Source organism: Musca domestica, unplaced genomic scaffold (genome assembly GCF_030504385.1).
Source record: "Musca domestica strain aabys unplaced genomic scaffold, Musca_domestica.polishedcontigs.V.1.1 5, whole genome shotgun sequence".
NCBI classification, from domain to species: domain Eukaryota; kingdom Metazoa; phylum Arthropoda; class Insecta; order Diptera; family Muscidae; genus Musca; species Musca domestica.
In genome coordinates this window covers 11,647,907-11,669,304 of record NW_026712346.1, presented here as the reverse complement: position 1 = coordinate 11,669,304, position 21,398 = coordinate 11,647,907, and the positions used below count along the sequence as shown (strand labels likewise).

General features: G+C 33.8%; 1 protein-coding gene across 4 annotated transcripts in view; it reads left to right on the top strand.

Annotated features, from left to right (window-relative positions):
- The window catches only part of LOC131805125 (rootletin), a 90,703-nt gene that overhangs the window by 1,628 nt on the left and 67,677 nt on the right, over positions 1 to 21,398 (top strand). The gene's annotated exons all lie outside the window — the stretch shown is intronic.

Below are 21,398 nucleotides of genomic sequence, written 5' to 3'. Positions count from 1 at the left end.
CGACATTCAATCATATGTTTTCTATTGTTTGTTTAGTTTCAATTTGAGAACAACGTAAAAGAATGTGAAAAAAGTAAATTATAATATGTAATAAGAAAATAAAAGACTATTTCCAACATTTTTATTTAAAAAACTTGTAAAATTAGTATTGCTTCCTTTGTTTTAATTCTCCTTATGGGGACAAATTGGTTTGTTTTGACAAATCATTAGTTGCAAACTTCTGCAGGAATACTCAAGGTGTGTCTGGTTACTTTTCCATCAGGAATTGTCCAGCAACTTCTTTCTGAGAGAGTAAGGTAGTTTTATTCTCTTTTGCAAGGAAAATGCGAAAAGTAAACAGACGGTATTCCTGCAGAAGTTTGCAACTAATCAGCTGGTTTGTCAAAACAAACCAATTTGTCCCCATAAGGAGAATTAAAACAAAGGAAGCAATACTAGTTTTACAAGTTTTTTAAATAAAAATGTTGGAAATAGTCTTTTATTTTCTTATTACATATTAATATTTACTTTTTTTCACATTCTTTTACGTTGTTCTCAAATTGAAACTAAACAAACAATAGAAAACATCTGATTGAATGTCGATGAATGAGAAGAAGAAGAGTTGCAAGTGATTGCAAGAAGAAATTTGTCCAGCAAGAATTTGCAAACTCTCACTGAAAGAACTGTCAAAATTTCTCTCTCCAACCGCTCTCTTTTGCAGAACTTTCGGGTTAACAGACGACTTCCAGTAACAATTTGTAACAATTGTTACAAATTTTAGAGTAACCAGACACACCTTCAATTTACAGTTGCGTTGATTTATGTCAAACTTCCAGTAGAAAGAAAAATATAAACAAAATACAAATTTGACAAACAATACATAAATAAAGTAGAGATTGTAAAGAAATAGAAATTGCTATCGCATTTTTATACCCTACACCACATAACGGTAAGGTTATTATGACTTTGTGCATTTGTCTGTAACATGGAGAAAGAAGCGAGATAGACCCATATTTATTTTTGAAGATCGTCATAGAATGACTTTCTGAGTCATTTTTGTGAACAAAATGCAAATGCCATTATTATCCGATTGAGATAAAATGTTGCAAGCAATATTTGTTTGGCCCAAGGACGAACTCGGTTGAAATTACGATATAGCTCCCATATATATGCACTGGTGGCCAAAACTAAAGTAACTGAAGTCGCAAAGACAAATACCCTGTAACTTTTACAAAAATAAACAAAGTAATAAGTGGTACTTTATTCACTTTTAAAAAACTAAAAATTAAAATACAAAAATAATTTTGAATGAAGAATATTATATGGAAAACTAAAATGACCCAAGTTTTGTTTGGTCAGAACTAAAGCAACTTTTTGATTTTTTATTTTCAAATAATTAAATTTTGGCTAGTAGTCGAAAGGATATCCATTATTTTTGATAGCAGCTGCACACCTACGAGACATTGATTTTATAACATGCTTAATTTGATCCTTGGGTATGCTTTCCCAGGCACCCTGAACTCTTTGGAATATGTTGAGTTTATTTGTTTCCGAAGGTTTTCTATGGTGTTTAGGCCAGGTGATTTTGCCAGCCATGACAAAACACCGACTTTTGACTAACGCAACCATCTTTGACAAGTTTTGATGCTGTATCATTGTCATGCTGAAACACCAAAATAAGCTGAATATTTTCCTCAGCGAAAGGGAACAACAATCTTTCTAAACAAACCAATCCATAACTTCCTTTATTCCATGGATAGGCCCAAGTTCATAGAAAGAAAACCAGTAAAGAAAGTCTTAAAGTCGGGCGGGGCCGACTTTATGATACCCTACACCACTTTGCTAATTTAGTAGAGCTCCACATAACAATTAAAAGTTTTTATGGGAGAATTCAATCATACACGCTATGATTATAATTATAATTTAAAGTTCAAAGGACTAAACATGCCGAAGCATTTGTATCTTTTAAATTCGGACTTGTATTGACCATTTGGTGCACAATTAATTTGAAATCGGATAAATATATATATGGGAGCTATATCCAAATCTGAACCGATCTCGATAAAATTTGGCAAAGATATTTCTGAGCTGTATTTGATATATTTCCCTGAATATCGTTGTTACGGAGTGCATATTACGGTTGTGGGTAACAAATATAACAAATCGGATGAATAATATATATGGAGGCTATAGCTATATCTGAACCGATCTTCACCAAATTTGACATACTTCTAGACTCAATTCGGTCGTATGTGCCAAATTCCATCCCATTTGGACAAATATTAGACGTTTGGTGCACAATAAAAGGTAAATCGGTCGAAGTTATATATGGGAGCTATATGCAAATCTGAACCGATCTCGATAAAATTTTGCAAATGTATTTCTGAGCTGTATTTGATATATTTCCCCAAATATTGTTGTTGCAGAGTGCATATTACGGCGGCGGTGGACAAAAATAACAAATCGGATGAACAATATATATGGGAGCTACAGCTATATCTGAACCGATTTCGATCAAATTTGGCATACATATTTTCAGGCCTAATTTGGTTGTATGTGCAAAATTCCATACAATTCGGGCTGATATTACACGTTTGGTGCACAATAAAAGGCAAATCGGACGAAGATATATATGGGAGCTATATCTAAATTTTGACCGATTATCTCCAATTTCAATAGGGTTCGTCCTTGGACCAAACAAATGATCTGTGCAAAATTTCATCTGGATCGGGCATTAAATGCGACCTGTACTTTGTTTACAAAAATACATGGACAGACGGACAGACGGACGGACGGACGGACATGCATAAATCGACTCAGAATGTGATTCTATGCAGATCATCAAAAGGAACTATGGGTCTATCTCGTTTCCTTTTGCCTGTTACAAACAAATGCACAAAGACATAATACCCTGACCACCCTGTGGTGTAGGGTATAAACAGCGCCACACCATTTTTGACCCTCCCTCATGCTTCACCCTACCTTTGCTACACTTGCAACATTGCGGCTTGACTCTTTAATTTTTTGGTCTTCTCACCGTAATATATTTCATGTCTGAGCCTTTAATTTAAAACGTAGACTCATCCCAGAATATAATATTTTTCCATTGAGCTGCATTCCAAATAATATTATCGTTTCCGAATGTTATCATGGGTTTCCGATTTTTCCAGATATAAATGGCTTTTTTGATGGCTTACGGGCATGCAGACCAGCTGCCACTACTCGTCTACGCACTGATCTCCAGCTTATATCCAATGATAGCTCTCTCACCAATCCAGTTGAACTCTTAAATGGTTGTTTTTTTTCCTCACAATTTGTTGATCAGTCGGGCTGAAATTTTCACGGCTTTTATCCGTTATAGACTGTTACTGCTGATCCAGTTTCATAAAACCGACTTTGTATACGGGAAATCACAGAAATCACAAATAGCTATTTTTAAACTTTTTGGGCAGTACTTAAAAAACGAAAACAAACATATACTGTTGTAAAAAACTTCTCAAAAATGATTTATGACAGGCGAAATTGCAATTGTAAATTGAAGATAGCAACAAGGAATAGATATAAAAGTTAAAATAATTGAAATTGAAGCGATCATACGAATATACAACAGAGTTGATTTTGTTTTGTCCAAGCCAAATTCGGGTTATTTGACTTTACCATACATTATTTTTTATATAAAAATGAATTTTGGTTTTTTGTTTAAAGTTTTTATAAAATTAAATAACGTGCCTAACTTAAAACTAGAAAAACTTTCTGATTTTCTTAATTTTTAAACAAGTTACAGAGCAATCATTCTTCTTGTAATTTCAGTTGCTTTAGTTTTGGCCACCAGTGTATATACAGATTTCGAGTTAATTGTGCACCAAATGGCCAATATCTGTCCAAATAACCTGAATTTTGGCACATCCAACTAAATTCATCCTAAAAATAAGTAATTCAAATTTGGTGAAAACCGATTCAGATATAGCTATGGCTCCCATATGTAGGTTTCATCCGATTTGGGGGTTAAAGCCCCTCACATGCATAATATGTACTCCACAACAATGATCTTGGTAGCAGATAATTTATGGAGCTCAAAAATACCTCTATCAAATTTTATCAAAATCGGATCAGATTAGGATATTGCTCCCATATATATCCTTATCCGATTTCAGGTTTATTGCACACCATATGGCTAATATCAGCGCAAATGGATTGAATTTTGGCACACCCGACCGAATTCAGTCTACAAGCAAATCAAATTTGGTGAAAACCGGTTCAGTTATAGCCATAGCTCCCATATATATGTTTTATACGATTTGGTGTTAATATCTCTCACATGCTCCATATATATCTTTATCCGATTACAGATTTTTTGTGCCCCAAATGGCCACTATCAGCACAAATTGAATGAATTTTGGCACTTCCGACGGAATTCATCCTGAAAGCAAGTGCTTCAAATAAAGAAAGTGATATTACTTACTACCCTTATAACTTGAGAACAGCTGGACAAATTTTGACAATTTGTTGCAATTCGAAATGAAACAATAATCAAATTAAGCAACTTTTTCATCTTCTCTATATCTATTAAAGAGGAGAATGTTTGTACGTTTGATTGTTTGTTTGTAATTAATAGACACAAAAATCGCTAAACAGATTTTCCTTAAAATTTCCAGACATAGTATAGCATCGCCTGAGAGTAACATAAGCTATATAAATTTTTGAAACACCACTGGGAACTGGAGATATAGCATCAGCATAGATATTTTATGCAAATATCTTTTGTCCGGTTATAGTCTTCAAATTTGAATTCTATGACGGAATTTGGAACAAAAATAAATTCTCAAAAATCTTCAAATATCTCCCACATGTATTTTCGTCCGATTTTATGTTTTTGATGCACCAAATACGCTATGTATCTTCAGTTTCAATTAAATCTAGAATGTGTAACGAAATTTTATAAAAAATCGCAAAATAATATTGAGATCGGCTCAGATTTATATATAGTTCCTATATAAATTTTTCTGCACCAAACACGCTATGTAAGTCAAAAATTCTAACAGTAACAAGTTAAAAAGCAGTAAGTTCGGCCGGGCCGAACTTTTAATACCCTCCACCATTTGCAACGAATTTGGAAATTTTCAAAAAATAAAATCCTTAAAAAATTCTGTTAAAATTTTAAAAATACCGAATATAGCCGTTATATTGGGGTCTATACGACGTGGACATACATATGCATTGTTTGTCATAAGCCATTACCATATTCAAATTCGAAACTGGACCCGCACCGACAATTTTCTGTCACAGACTGTAGTTCCCATAACGAACTTCAAATACCAAATTTTAAACAATTCCGGTTAATAATGTCGCTAAAATCATCAAAATACCGAACATAGCGAGGTGCCGTTATATGGGGGCTATACGAAGACGTGGACCTGCACAGACAATTTTCAGTCTTAGGGTGTAGTATCCATTTGGAACTTCAAATACCAAATTTGAAACACTTCCGGTGAATAACGTCGCTAAAATCATCAAAATACCGAATATAGGGAGGTACCGTTATATTGGGGCTATACGAAGACGTGGACCTGCAAAGAAAATTTTCTGTCTTAGGGTGTAGTATCCATTTGGAACTTCAAATACCAGATTTGAAACAATTCCCGTGAATAATGTCGCTAAAATCATCAAAATACCGAATATCGGGAGGTACCGTTATATGGGGGCTATACGAAGACATAGACTTGCACAGACAATTTTCTATCTTAGGGTGTAGTATCCATTTGGAACTTCAAATACCAAATTTGAAACAATTCCGGGTAATAACGTCGCTAAAATCATCAAAATACCGAATATAGGGGGGTTACCGTTATATGGGAGCTATATGAAAACGTGGACCTACATGGCCCATTTACGAACTTAACCTGCCTACTGGAAAAATAAACATGTGTGCAAAATTTTAGCCATCTATCTCAATTCATTCGAAAGATAGCGTGATTACAACAGACAGACAGACGGACAGACAGACAGACAGACAGACAGACAGACGGACAGACAGACAGACAGACAGACAGACGGACTGACATCGCTAAATCGACTTAGAATTTTACGCTGATCAAGAATATATATATACTTTGTTGGGTCTGACATGAGTATTTCGAGGAGTTACAAACGGAATGACAAAGTTAATATACCCTCCATAGTATGGTGGAGGGTATAAAAAAAGTACACAACATTTTAATTGAGACTACGACTATTACGAGGAAGTATATAGGTTCATATGTATTGCTACCTCGAATCTCACTAATAGCAAACAAATGCGGTTGAACTTTAAAAGATGTAGTTTCCTGTACATTTGGCATTTCCTATGGCAATTAATGAATCCCAGGGACAACCTCTTCGTGTGCACGGTCTAAATTTAGCACGTTTTTATTTTACATTTTTTACATTACAATAAATACATTTTTCAATTCATGATTTTTTTTAGAACCACAAAATATTTGTATATACAATTTTAAATGCATATTAAACAGAAGGAGTAGCATACTTTATTGAGCTCCCAACAATTTTTATACCCACGGTCCACGTCTTCATATAGACTCCAAAAATAACGGTACCTCCCGATATTAGGTATTTTAATGATTTTAGCGACATTATTAACCTAATTTTTCCACGTTTTCGTATAGCCCCATATAACGGTATGCAGTTCTTCGTCTTCGTATGGCCCGCATATAACGCTATCTCCCTTTATTCGGTATTTTGATGGTTATTATCTACATTATTCGTTGGAATTGTTTCAAATATCGTATATGAAGACCTTAATGAGTACTACAGCCTATGACAAAAAATTACTTATGCCGGTCCACGGCTTCGTATGGCCCCGTATATAGGTCATCATTAAACGGCATTTGCGGATTTTTTGGAAATTTTTCAAGTTCCTTCCACATGGTGCAGGGTATTAAAAGTTCGGCACGGCCGAACTTGCCTTCTTTTTTATACCCTCCACCATAGTATGGAGGCTATATTAAGTTTGTCATTCCGTTTAACACCTCGAAATATACATTTTAGACCACACAAAGTATATATATTCTTGATCAGCATAAAATTCTATGTCGATTTAGCGATGTCCGTCCGTCTGTCACTCTAGCTTCTGAACAAAATGAAGTAGATTGATGAAAGTTTACTCAAATGTATATTATGTCTGCAGGACTTTTGGTATTGAAAATGGGCAAACGGTACCTCCCAGATATTCGGTATTTTGATGACGGTATTTTGATGAGTTTAGCGACATTATTCACCGGAATTGGTTCAAATTTGGTATTTGAAGTTCGTAATGAATACTACAGCCTAAGACAAAAAATTGTCTGTGCAGGTCCACGTCTTCGTATAGCCCCCATATAACGGTACTTCCCGATATTCGGTATTTTGATGATTTTAGCGACATTATTCATCGGAATTCGGCATTTAAAGTTCGTGATGGATACTGCATTTGGTATTTTGAAGATTTTAAAAGAATTTTTAACGGATTTTATTTTTTTGAAAATTACCAAATTCGTTCCAAATGGAGGAGGGTATTCAAAGTTCGGCCCGGCCGAACTTACAGCTTTTTTATTTACTATTTACTTTGGTTAGTTTAAAAATTCTGGGAAGCGGCTAAAAGTATGATATAAATATGCTACAGATAATTGTGAAGAACATCACTTTACATCACGATTACACATTATGTTACACATTATCTATCATAATGAGTGATCTAGCCTTTAGTGCACAATACGATCGTAGCTGTGACACATGATTTTAGAGTTGCTTTGGAAAGGAGGGTAGATTTGATTTGTCATATCGTGTGCGACACCTCTAAATATTCGTCATAGACCCTAAAGTTTAACGAAGTCCGTCTGTCTGAGATCACGATACAGCCTATATTATTTGACGTAGACCTTTAAAATTTGGCACAGCAAGTTGCATTTTGCCCAGGTTGTTTGGTATTGAAAATGATACATATGTCAACGTTTTGGTATAGCCCCCATATAACGGTGCCTACCGATATTCGGTATTTTAATGATTTGTTTAAAAAATTGCATTTGTAGTTCGCAATGGGTTCTAGCTCCGGTGGAGGAACATTGGATACATAGGTCCACGTTCGTTCGTATAGCCCCGATATAACGGCACCTCCCGATATTCGGTATTTCGATGATTTTAACCATATTTTTCCACGGATTTCTCTAAAACGTGGTATTTTTTCTTCGTAACGAGTTTTAGCTTCATACCTTCGGATATTCGGCATTTTGACGATTTAAGCCACATTTTCTAATAGATTTGTGTAACATTTGGTATTTGTACTTCATAATAGATTCTACAACCAAAAACATTGTCCATATTGGTCAACGAGTTCCACACAACGGTACGCACAAATATTCAGTATTTTGATAGTCCTAGCCACATTTACCCACAAAATTTGGTATTTAATTCTCGCAATTGATAACAATCATTTTAGATTTAAAAATTGTCATGTCATGTTAGCTTAAAGTGCAACACGTTTGAATCCAGATAATTTTATATAACAATGTTTTCTTTACCTAATGGTGGAAGTTATTAATTAATTTAGTTGTACTACAAGTGTATAATAAATATGATACAAGTGTTTTTATAGTAGTGAGTAGATTAATTCTGTACGGCACTGCCTTAATTTTAAGTTTAAAAAATATTTGGAGCTCCTAAAGATATGGCATAAAAATGTAAAGTATAAAATGTGAAAAAGTTGGTTTACACATGACACTGACATAATGTGTAATCGGGTCTTTAGATCGCAAATCAATCAACACAACTATATGCTAATTATTTCAGAACGTTATTTTTCATATGAAAAATGTCCATACCAAATAGAATTCAAAATGCTAAAGTACAGTCCATTCGGTTGGAAATCGAAACAAGGAAAATAACGACGTCATGGGGTCCGAAAGGTTTTTTAATATTGAAACCTCTAGCCCTGATAATACAACGAACGGGCGGACAGACAGATGGACATATTTAAATCGGCATTGAATTTAACTCTGAACATAAATAAATATATTATAGGTCATCGAAGAATATATGTGGTGTTAGAAACTTATGCAAAATAACATATAGTGTAGTGTAGTGTGTCATGAGGTGGACAAAAACAAATACCTGAAAGAAAATTATAGTTCACTTGATTAAAATATGTTCCCAAGATCTTTATAGTATTTATAATGCAAATATGTCATATCATGGGGACCAATGTAATCCCGATCCTCAGCAATAACTCATAAGACAAGGTAAACATCAATAATCTTAAGGCGTGGGCAAATAAGCAGCTAGTCATCATGGCTAGGCATATTAATGTCAAATTATAAAGGAAAACGACGGCAAAATACGGGTGCGTACAAAAGCATTTTGGTGAGAATTTTCCAGAAAAAAAGTGATAGTGTGACTTCTTTATATTTGGCTGGAAAACCACAAGTCGCTATCGTTAGAGCACTTATTCTGATGTCACGGTCGATTTATGCGAGCGGAGAGCGACCATCGGCTGTTATGGCGGCCCCAACATCACCATGGCCGGCGCTTGAGTTCTGGTGCCCAACCGAAGGTGCACATTTTCAGCTGACCTCTTTGGCAAGTAAACACGATCATTTTGTTTGTTTTCAAACTGCTGGACAACGAATGTTTTCTCATAGGAGAAAACCAAATTCGGCAGTTCACCACTTTCGGCCAAGCGAAGCAACTCTGTGGCTGTTTTGAGTCTATTTTCTTTCTGTTGCGGTGTAAGTTCTTGCACTTTTTGGAATTTCAATGGTTTTACCCCGAGCTCATTTTTCACTATTTGCCGAATGGAATATTGCGATATGTTCAGCTCGCAAGCCTTTGAATTTGATTTGAAGCAAACATATTTTTTTACAGAGAAGTCGTAAAATTGCTACTTATATGGGCTGGATAATTCAATTATTTGTGTTTTTTTTTTCACAGTTGTTACACAGTTTCACTGAATGCCATCCTTTAACGCAAATGCTTAACAATAGTAAAATAAGGAAGCTAATGTCAATATTACACATTTGACAACTTCTCATGATCAAAATGTTTATTTAAAAATCCATTGTACATATATGCATAAATCAGAGATGGGAAACTGTTATCAATTATGTAAAATTTGGCGAGGTAAATCCCAGAAAATGCAAAGCTTGGTACAATTATTTGACATGAGGTTACCTTGATTCAATTGTACCATGAGTTTAGGAAAAATGAGCGAAATGTGAGAAACACTTTGTCAATGGTTGTTTCGAACAGCTGTTTTATGGTTCAGTTGCTTATGCTTAAAGTACGTTTAAATATAAATCTTTCAGCCTGATAATTGACCAATCACCATCAATTTGTCTATGAAAAACAATCCTAAAATTTATTCTTAATGTTCAATTATCACGATTTACCAGGGTATATATTCTTTGTGAAAACGTGCCATTACTCTGCTGGGTCTAACGAAATGTTGTCTTGTTTACTTTTTATACTCTACACCACAAGGTGGTCAGGGTATTATGTCTTTGTGCATTTGTTTGTAACAGGCAAAAGGAAACGAGATAGACTCATAGTTCCTTTTGATGATCTGAGAATCACTTTCTGAGTTGATTTATGCATGTCAGTCCGTCTGTCCATGTATTCTTGTGAAAAAATGCAGGTCGCATCTATTATCCGATTGAGATGAAATTTTCCAAACAACATTTGTTTGGCCCAAGGACGAACCCTATTGAAATTGGAGATAATCGGTCAAAATTTAGATATAGCTCCCATATATATCTTCGTCCGATTTGCTTTTTATTGTGCACCAAACGTGTAATATCAGCCCGAATAGTATGGAATTTTGCACATACAACCAAATTAGATCTGAAAATAAGTATGCCAAATTTGATCGAAATCGGTTCAGATATAGCTATAGCTCCCACATATATAGTGTTCATCCGATTTGTTATTTTTGTCCTCCGCAGCCGTAATATGCACTCTGTAACAACAATACTTGGGGAAATATATCAAATGCAGCTCAGAAATACATTTGCTAAATTTTATCGAGATCGGTTCAGATTTGGATATAGCTCCCATATATAACTTCGTCCGATTTACCTTTTATTGTTCACTAAACGTCTAATATTTGCCCAAATGGGATGGAATTTGGCATATACGACCGAATTGAGTCTAGAAGGTATTATGCCAAATTTGGTGAAGATCGGTTCAGATATAGCTATAGCTCTCATATATATTGTTCATCCGATTTGTTGTATTTATTACCCACAGCCGTAATATGCACTCCGTAACAACGATATTCAGGGAAATATATCAAATACAGCTCAGAAATATCTTTGCCAAATTTTATCGAGATCCCATATATATCTTTATGTGATTTCAAATTACTTTTGAACCAAATGGACAATACAAGTCCGAATTTAAAAGATACAAATGCTTCGGCATATTTAGTCCTTTGAATTTTAAATTATAGGACTTTCTTTACTGGTTTCATATTTTTGTATGAAAAACTAAAGTCTTTCTTATATAGCGTCTAGGTACAAAGTTTTATCCGGAGATGTTATAGCTAAATCCGGATTTGTACAACCAGATTTATATCGCGTTTATTGAAGATTAAATTACTGGGTTCAGTAGATCTATTGGGTTGACTTTACTTTTTATTATTTATAATTTCTTCTCATCTGATATTTCTTTACATATACATACACAACCAACAGATTAATCAGAAAGTAGATAAAAATTTTGAAAATTGTAGAATTGTAATCATTGTATTTGCATAGGCAACAATAATTTAAAATTTGTTGTTCTGTATTCAAGCGTGTTTCACTTTAAACTTCATATACCAGTAAGAACGTTTGGATAATTCAGTTAAAATATAAAAAAAACCATAAAGTGAATGAGGCCGTTATATGGGGCCATACCAAAACGGGAACCTCTATGGACAATTTTATACTTCATCTATCAAATCTTCTAAAATACCAAATTTGAGGACCTGATGCTTATTTCAGATTTTATGTTCGTTTTGGTTATTCAAAACTTTGACTAGGACCATCAAAATGCCGAATATCGGTGGGTATCGTTACATGTGCGCTATAGGAAAACGTGGAACTAAATATTTAATGTTTTGCCACCGGTCTAGAAGCCATTATGAACTACAAATACTAATTTTTAGACAAATCCGTGTAAAAATGTGGCAAAGATCATCTAGATTTGGTATATCGGCAGGTACCGTTATATGCCGGCTATACCAAAACGTGAACCTATGCATACAATGTTCCACCATACGAGCTAGAACCCATTATGACCCACAAATACCAATTTTTAGACATATCCGTGGAAAAATGCGGCAAAAATCATCAAAATACCGAATATCGGGAGGTACCGGTATATAGGGACTATACCAAAACGTGGACCGATATATTTCATTTTCAATACCAACCATCCTAGACACAATACAAATTGTTCTATGTGGGCTGTATCGTGATTACCACAGACAGACAGACAGACGGACATCGTCAAATCGACTTAGAATTTTATGTTGATTATTAATATTTAGGGGTCTAGGACAAATATTTAGGGGTGTTACAAACGGAATAACAAAATTAATATACCCTTCTTTTCAAGGTCGAGGGTATAAAAATATGTTTTTAGTCTTATTTTTGTTCAATTCGTAAACAATTGTAAACTATCGATGTTTTATCCGATGGAAGTCACAAAATAGTGTCTGCACACGGAACACCTTATTTTATCTTCCTTGGCGCCACTACGTAGTAGACAACAGTAGTTTTGTTATTGTAACTGTACATACCATCGTATTTATTAGGATAAGAACGTCGCAGAAGTGGCATCTTAATATGGGAGTGAGTTACTCACGTCCAATGCTTCCCTGCAAGCATCCTTCGTCAATTAGACTTTTAAATATGCAATAGTTGGTTTTGTTTATTTTTATAACAAAATTCTTATATTGGCGAAAATCCGAGAAACAAGAATGGAATTTCGGGGTTATTCCAGAAGATTGAATATAAAATAGTTGGGCAATACAATTTTATCACAAAATTGTACAACTTGTTTACCCATTTACGTCGAAAATTTCCATTTATTTTGCTACTAAATTTGAAATAATTTCAAATTATTGTAGCTTTTATTCAAAACAATACGCACACACATATACAAAATGTGTATATGTTTTGACAGGATATGGGCACAAAAATAAAAAAAAAAAATGTATTTAGGGGGTAGCTTTGTTCTACCTCCTGTAATTATGCCATCGAAAATATGCATTTATTTTAAAACTGAATTAGAAATAATTTAAAATTATTGTTTTTTTTATTCGAAACGATACACACATACAAAAACATGTATATGTTTTTACAGAATAAGGGCACCAAAGGAAAAAAAACTGTATTTAGGGGGTAGCTTTGTTCTACCTTCTGTAATTATGCCATGCTACCACCCAAATACATTTTTTTTTCTTTTGGTGTCCCTATTCTGTCAAGACATATACACAGTTATTATTTGTGTCTGTATTGTTTTGAATAAAAATGAAAATAATTTGAAATTATTTCAAATTTAGAGAAAGGCAACTAAACTTGGTATAAAACAATCTTGGATTCAATTTTGTGGAGGAACCCCGAAATTACATTCAAGTTTTGTGTGTTTCCCAAACATAATAATTTTTTGAAAAAGAACAATTGTTGCATGTTAAAAAATATATTTGACATAAGACTCCGGTACAGAGTTGCATTTTCCTTGTTTCTTCGAAGTTGAGCAACTATCCTTATTGAGCCATGATTCTTCTCAAATTTGTTTTGTCGAAAACCAGTAAGGGATGGTAAAAGTAAAACATTTCTATTGGTTTTTTTTGCAACGAAAACTGTCTTAGCTTGCGATCGTTATTGAATGCGTATTCCGCTTTAGTACATTTTAATTTGAAATCGGATGGGAAATATGTGTATAGTGTCATAGTGATATATTGCCTGCTCAGCAAACTTATTTTTTTTTCCAATTGCTTGGCAAATGGCAGACAAATATAATTTTTGGTTCACCAAACTCCAACACAAAACAAAATGTCAAAGTAGGCAATCAAAAAATACCAATCGTTAATTCACAAAAGTTAAAAAAAACATTAAGATATTGTGTGTAAAAATATCAACCAAAAGATCGTAGAAAAAGAACAAAGGGCAGAAATAAAACTTTTAAAATTACAATTGGAGCAGAATAATGCTATGGTAGAACAGATGAAGGTGCAAACAAAAACACTCAACTCGATGGCCAATTCTCTTCAAGGCATTCAACATGTCTTGCAAGAAATGTTTACATTTTTAAAAACTGAATGAAAATAGTTGTGTTAAGACATTTTTTAATCAACTAATTAATTTTATTTTTTCCCTATTAATTTAATTTTAATAAAAAAGAGCCTAAATTACATTTTTAATTAAATAAATGTTTATTTATTTAATTAGTTAATTTAACAGATTTAAGGCTATTTCGTCTCTAATTGTAATAGCTGCCGTTTCATCACCAGAAGAAAAACTACCTAAATCGTCAGTTTCATTTTGGAATACAGTATAACTTGGTAATAAATGGTTCTTATAAAATTTACATATGTTGTGCAAAGTACAACACGTGTTAATAATTTGTGTTGCTTTGGCGGGACTGTAATGCAACCTACTCGATCCTATGATGCACCTAAACCCATTCTTTAGAACACCAAAACACCGTTCTACAACATTTCGTAGTTTTGAGTGTTTCTTGTTGTACTTCCTTTCGGTGGCATTTGAAGGATTCCGATATGGCGTCATCATATAGGGCTGAAGTTTGTATCCAGAGTCCCCTTCAAGTGAATTTTAGGAAAGAAGATATTTTGTTGTATGTGTGCATTAAAAAAGGCAACTATAAATCCTCTTGTCTCGAATATAATTATTTTTAAAGTGATCATGTGCATCGCACACAAATGCATCGTGATTTGCACCTGGACTTCTAGCATCAACATAATTTATTACCATATTATGATCACATATCTATAATGAAGGAGCCGTCTTTGCATCTTACAATTCCAGTTACACCAGCGCTGTTGAAAAAGCTTTGTTTGCATTCATCTTTCTCAATTAAAGTTTTTTGTAGACGAATCCATTTAGCACATATGTGCTGCTCCACAATGTCCAATCATTCGCTTATCACCTCCGAAACTTTTGACTTTGACATATATGAGACGCTCTCATTTCCAACACAAAATTGGTAGCCACCACTTGCCAACAATTTTAAAAATGTTGAAATTTTTACGATTGGTAGAACACTGTTGCTCCTTGTGTTCCGTTTCATTTGTGGCTCCAGTTCACCCAACAGCATCAAAAACACCTCCTTACTCGAAAACTGGCAATAAATCTGAAACAAACAACAAAAGTTATGGTACATTTCATCCGCTGTCCTGGGTCCATCCAAACACTTACCTTTCTTCTGGAAGTTCCAATGCGTTTGTGGCATCGCGCAATGGGAAATGCGTTTGATAGAACGTATTATTTGAAATGACACAATTAGGATGTGTGGCAAATGTGGTAAAATTATTTCAAAGAATTGGCCAGGTTTTAAAAGCCAGCACCTAATGAAAATAGCCTTAAGGAGCAGGTACATAAAAAGCTTGAAGTCATGGCTAGGCATATTAATGTCAAATTATAAAGGAAAACGACGGCAGGATTTTAGTGCGGCTTTGTAATTCCTTTATGAAATGTCACAAAATATGCCCAGCCATGACTTCAAGCTTCTTATGTACTTGCACCCTTAGCCTTTCAGCGCTACTGCTATTAAATATTTGAAGCCACGGCTAAAATTGCACATGATCAGCTATTTAGCTTTGACAAAAGCTATTTAGCTCGTTGTTGACATGCATTAGGCCTAGCCGTCAATTAAGCAACAAATTCAGCACACAAAGAAAGCAATAGCTCTGTTTTCGGCTGCTGCTATTTTCGTTTTAGACGAGTGAGCAGCCGATAATATATTTTTTAGAATTGTGTGTTGTCAACGTACAAATGAGTAAAGCACGTACATATTCAATAATAGCGATTTATACGTGATGGTAAATTAATTTTTTTTTTTTTGTAAATCATCGACATAGTAATTGTTACCTTGGGTAATATCGAATATAGTAAACATTTTAACCACATTTACTATGAAGTAAATTGCATTTTTCAAAGGTAATTCATTACAGTAAATATATTTATTATTAATAAATATAATAAAAATAAATAAAAAGTGTAGTTCATTTTTATTAAGAACAAAAATTATATGTTGGATTTTACATTAAGCCTCATCAGAAAAAATGTCAAGCTCTAATATAGTTTCATGCAAAAACTGTGAATTCAGCTTCACCAACAATATTTTCTGGAGCGTATCTTCACTAAACCTATGTACGATTTTAACAGATGTTTTTTGCTTATATCGCATCTAATTTTTTTTGGTTTTGAAAGTTGTTGACACTGTTTTGGAGTTCTCAGAAAATATTACTTTATGAACTTTTTCCAAATGAATCTTAAGATTATAATTTTTACTGCATTTATAATGTTTTTTACACATCTTGCACCATCTTTTACAAAGAATTTATTAACGTCAAACAAATTTTCTGTAGACATTTTAATTTATTTTTCCCCAACAATATGTGTACTTTCCCGAATTATGTTTTCCTACCTTACTCTCTCTTCCATTTGTCATTCCGTCCTTTTCTTTCACTATGTTGTTAACTCATCAAGTTCAAAAATCGTCTTGTTATTATTTTACAAATTTATTTTTTGAGGTTGTTAACCAATCGAGATTTATTTTAAAATCCATTTTTTTTCTAATATTGTTGAATTTTACCTAAAATTGATTTAAATCCTAATTCAAAGGCTTTAACAATTTTTGCAAATTGTCTTTATATGAAACTATCAAATGTTAAAAAGCGCGTTTTTATCGCATTGCATTCGATGTGAAATTTTAATAAGCAACACTGAACTCAAAAATGAATATTTGTTTTTGTTGGCTAAAAACCGAGCTAAGCAGCAGCAGTCGTGTTGCTTTTTGGTGTTGAGCTATTTTGATGATAGGGATAATTTCATTTTAGCTTCAGCCGCTCACTGTTTTTTTCCTTTGCAGATGATTTCAAGTAGCATTAGCTCTTTCGGCTAAATTTATTTGTAATATGTTGCTATTTGTTGGCGTGGCTCATTGATAGGCTACTTTTTCATGATTTTTTAGCAGGCAATACTTGAAAATTTTCGGGGCTATTGCTAATTTGACGTTAGCAATTTAAACCCTGCTTTTTACCGATAAGCAATTTTATATACAGTTGGGAAATTTGTAATCATGTTTTGAAAATGTGACATGCGATGTTTCTTAGGGTTCAATTTTATCTCCTCATCTTTTTAAGAGCGAGGTCATGTGTTTGAAAAACGCTTCAGGATAATGTAAGAAATGGGTTGTACCAGGTAGCAAGTCCTTAATGTTGTCTCTAAATGGCGTATAAATAAAATTTAGAGATAGATTCAACCATTTGGCTGTTTGATACAACAAGCTGCTCAAATTTAAAGAAGACTACTTAGGTGAGGCAGGAGTCATTTGGAATACTACTAAATAGCAGGTAATTACCGGAAAAAAACAAAGTTATTGCTTTACAAACTAACATTAGGTTCCATATCTCTCTAATTGTGAAGATAGGGTTTGGAACATTGGAAAGAAAAATACTTCGTCTCTACATTGGGATAAGTGTTCAGTGTTATAATAAGCGTTACTCAAATCACTATGTATGCGAAGTATCTAAAGTTATCCCAATCCCGGTATATACTATGCGTTTGATTAGAAAACTGTGCCAACAGGTGTTTTATGCATTCAAACTTACTCATTCAGGAAATTGTTAATAATGTATCTAACTTCACATGGGAAAATACCAATTACGTCTCTCCGTTGGGCATTGTCTTGTCAATGGCTCTGGATGATATTCAATGTCCAAATTTTTATGCTAGCACCTCGCCTAGAATTCGCAGGGCTAGTGTAGAAACTAGATAAATGATCTTTTAATCGTTCATCTGATTTATTTATCTATCATCTGATTTATTAGTAATTACTGATTTAGCAATTATAGCAAAGCAAGACGCTGACAAAAAAAAACTTTACAAATTAAAACAATACATAGTTTTAATTATTTCTTTCATCACATCTAAATTTTCCAAGACTCAAGAAATTTAAATTGGGAGACAATTACTATTCTGAACCAAATTCTATATGGCCTCATATCAAATTCTATATGGCCTCATATCTAGACAGAACATAATCGCGTAATCGAAAATTCATTTTCATCAGTCGCGTAATCGAAAATTCATTTTCATCAGTGTTGAGAATCATTGACAACAAATCGAAGGGAATAGTTTATGGCCGCTATATCTAAAATGAGGTAGCAAGACTTTGAAAGCTTTATCCAACAGGCAACTATCCTTCCCAGCAACCGAGAGCCTGATTTGGTAAATCATTTGCCATTGAAAGTACTTTTCAGTGATGCGTATCTTCCGATAACTCCATGAACTCCTTTGCTTATGTCAACATATAAGTTGGTCCTGAGCTGGGTTACCTATCCAATTCGACTTTTCGAGATTTTTCATATCGGAAATATTTCTTAACAATGGCAAATGGGCGGCAATTGCAGAAAATAGGTTTATCTTTATTTGCACTTGATTTTCTAATATTAGGGTGTTTACGGATAAGTGAACACGTTTTTATAATAAAAGAGAATAGCGGGGCTACCTAGCGTAGATGAGAGGGATTTATTAAAAAGGGATCTTCTCAATACGGTCCACATTAAATAAGATAAGAAAATGTGGTGAGCAGACCTTCGATCAGATCAATTGCTGCATGTGGCATGTTAGCGCTAGATTACGGGATGTAATCTTTACTCAGACTGGTAAGTAAGTGCAGCATGTTTGCTTGCTACATGTGAGATAGCTATGCGAGTTTATGACCTTCCCCCAAAGTTTATGATGGCATGGTGCATAGTTCTCTTCCTCTCTCTTTTACACTTAATGCTAAGTTAGGTTAATTCATATTGTCACAAATAGCTCTAAAGAAATATTTTTTTAATAAATAAAGTTAATGTCTTACAAACGCTCATCAAATAAAGACGTGGTGTCTACAAATAACTGATACCTGTTTACAAGGGTTTCCAATCAATCATATTTACCGTTCTTAACACAACTCTTCTACTAATGTAGCTTTTTCATGAATACTCCATTTTTTCGGTGAACTTCAAAAATGTCGGATTGCTTTGGACCTTGCAGACACAAGATAAGTTTTACTTGAAAAAAATGTCCTACAATTATGTTATCTTAAGCACGAATTCTTCGACTTGTAGATGTTGAATATATCCCACAACATTCGAATAAGCAGGTTAATATCGTTCATCCCAAACTTGAGCTTTTTTGACTATTAGGACGGAGATTTTAAAATCCAGATATAGTATTTGCGCTATCGATTGCGTTTAGCTAGTAACAACAATGAAACAACTATCCACAAAAAGGATATACAAATCCTTAGGAAAAAATAATGATGTCGTTACTCATTTTCTTAATTAAGCACTGAATTTATTTTCATACCATCCACATACATAGTATGGGGGGTATATTGAGTTTGTTATTCAGTTTGTAACTCATTCAAATATTCATTTTAGACCCAACAAAATCGACTTAGCCGTGCCGTCTGTTGTAATCACGTTAGAGTCCAAACGGCATTTTCCAGCAAGCTAACATTTTGCAAATAGTTGTCATTTATCTGCAGCCAGGCTATATTCGCAGATAATGTGGCGTTTCTACTGCATTTGATTCGTTCTCTATTCGTTGTTTGACTCTTAACTATGAAAAAACTACTTAATTCTTCACACAAAATTTCCATATTTGTACATTGTTCAAATCAAATCGCTCTCAGAACAACGAAAAAATATGTCCCATCCCTAACAAATGAGAGCATTTATCGAAAAAATTAATTATGACATTTAAAAATTGAAAATAGAAAAATTTAATGAAATTTTGAAAAATTTTGGGAAGACTTAAATTTATGAATGAAAACTACAATGTAGAATAGCGTATGTACATTCAAACGAAAGTAAATTTTGTTTCCTCTCTTATCCGAGGTACGCATTTTGTCCACGAGTTGAAATTAGCACAGAAAACAGGAAACAAAAGAGGCAATATTTTTAAAATGTTTGTATCGGCAGAAAAAAGGTTTGACAAGTGTCTCTCCAGCAGAATTTAAAAATAGAAAAATACAAAAATATGTTCAAAATGTCAACATTTACACAAAAAGTTGGAGACGTGAATGAAAATTATAAAATTAATGTTATAATAAAAAAATAATCATTTCTTCTATTCATATTAGTGAGAATTTAATGTATTTTAGTATAAATTCCCATTAAAATCAAAAAACAAAATTTTGAAAAAAAGAATTATTTTACTATGAATTACGAATCGAGCCGTATGAGCGAACGAATCGAGCCGTATGAGCGAACAACGTTGTTCGGTTTCCAATGGAAACATGCTATAAGCCATATCGTTCGAAGTTTTCGTATATGCCCCATAGAATTATACCTCGCCATATTCGGTATTTTGACGATTTTAGCAACACTTTCTAACAAAATAGTTTAACATTCGGTATTTAGAGTTTGTTATCGGTTCTATCTCATGTGGGACAATATTGTCTTTAATGGTATGTCTTTATGCCATTGTATAGAGGGTATATTAAGTTTGTCATTCCGTTTGTAACACCTCAAAATGTACATTTTAGACCCTACAAAGTATATATATTCTTGATCAGCATAAAATTCTATGTCGATTTAGCTATGTCCGTCCATCTGTGGAAATAACTCTAGCTCTATAGATGCTCAGGTCTCAGCCCCCCTCCCCCCCATAAGATAAACAAGATGTTGTATCAAATTTCAATGAGTTCTATTAGAAAATTTATATTCCGATTTTATTTAAATTTACCTTTCGTTTTATGGCCAAAAATCGGCCAATCGACCCCGATCGAATCTTAAGAGTGAATCAAGCTGGGGATTGTTGTTGGGTGCCAATGTCGATACTTAGCATGTGATTGAGTAAATTAATTCAGTGTATCGAAAAAACCCAGTCTATATAATTCGTTTCGTATGTTTTTTATAATTCGTATGGTATGTGAGGAAAAAATAGTAGAGTGGTAACGTGGGTTTTTTAAACAGGATAAAAAGTATTAGTCGGTTTGTCCTGATAGATCGAACCCAAATGAAACGGATTTGGTCGAAAGAGAACTAGGGTCTAAAACCGATATTGTTTTAGGAACGTGTTGGCGGTTTCAAATGATCAAATATACCCACTGTAGCCATAAAGCTGAGGTTATAAAAAGTCCTTGTTCTTTGTGTACTCATTGTAGTCTTT